This window comes from Spinacia oleracea, chromosome 3 (assembly GCF_020520425.1).
Source record: "Spinacia oleracea cultivar Varoflay chromosome 3, BTI_SOV_V1, whole genome shotgun sequence".
Taxonomy (NCBI): domain Eukaryota; kingdom Viridiplantae; phylum Streptophyta; class Magnoliopsida; order Caryophyllales; family Amaranthaceae; genus Spinacia; species Spinacia oleracea.
In genome coordinates this window covers 36,958,052-36,958,970 of record NC_079489.1, presented here as the reverse complement: position 1 = coordinate 36,958,970, position 919 = coordinate 36,958,052, and the positions used below count along the sequence as shown (strand labels likewise).

Below are 919 nucleotides of genomic sequence, written 5' to 3'. Positions count from 1 at the left end.
CTACTACCGCCACCTACCCCATGGCTTACAGACTATTCTAAGCCAAGTCTGTCCGTGCTACCAAAGGCAATCATGCCTTCTATTGCAGCTGAGACCTTCAAGATTGAGCCTGCATTGATTAACATATTGAGAGACGCCAGTACGGTGGGGAACCAGGTGAAGATCTGAATCTTCACATACAGTCCTTCATCCAATATTGTTCCACCATCAAGCAAAAGGGATTGACTCCGGAACAGACTATGGAGATACTTTTCCCGTTCTCTTTGAGTGGGAAAGCTAAATTGTGGATTAATGGGTTGAATCGGGCGGCTTTGAAAATCACTAATTGGGAGTCCTTGGCTCTTGCTTTTTATGTTAAATATTTTCCACCTGAGAAAACAGCTCGTCTAAGGGGTCAGATATTGGGTATCTCACAACAAGCAGATGAGAGTTTGTTCGAGGTCTGGGAGAGATTCAAGGATTTGCAAAGAGAGTGCCCGCACCATGGTTTGGAAGATTGGTTCTTGATTCAGCAGTTTTATAATGGTCTGGGCAATGAGTCTAGATGTTTGTTGGATTCAGCTGCCAGTGGGAGATTCATGCAACTTGAGGTGCCTAGAGCTATGGAGGTGATTGAGGAGATAGCCATTCACAATGCCCAGTATGGGAATCCTAGAGGTTTATCTAATAGGGGTGGTAAGCATGATTTAAATTCTATTGAACAATTAACTGCCCAATTGACTGCTTTACACTATAAGTTTGATAATATGCAAGCAGCCAATGCTCAATCTGCCCAACCTGCTAGTGTAGCTGCTATGAGTGCCCAACCTGCTACTGTTTGTGAAAGTTGTGGAATGTCTGGTCATTATGCACCGGAATGTAGGAGCTCTGTTGAATAGTGTAACGCATTTCAATCCTACAAACAAAATAACCCATTCTC

The 919-nt window shown here is 43.5% G+C and overlaps 1 non-coding gene across 1 annotated transcript; it reads right to left on the bottom strand.

Moving 5' to 3' along the window:
- Window positions 1–383: 383 nt before the first annotated feature.
- LOC130470956 (small nucleolar RNA R71) lies at window positions 384–490 on the bottom strand. Its single transcript, XR_008931668.1, has one exon. It is a non-coding gene; the product is annotated as a small nucleolar RNA R71 (small nucleolar RNA).
- Window positions 491–919: the final 429 nt, after the last annotated feature.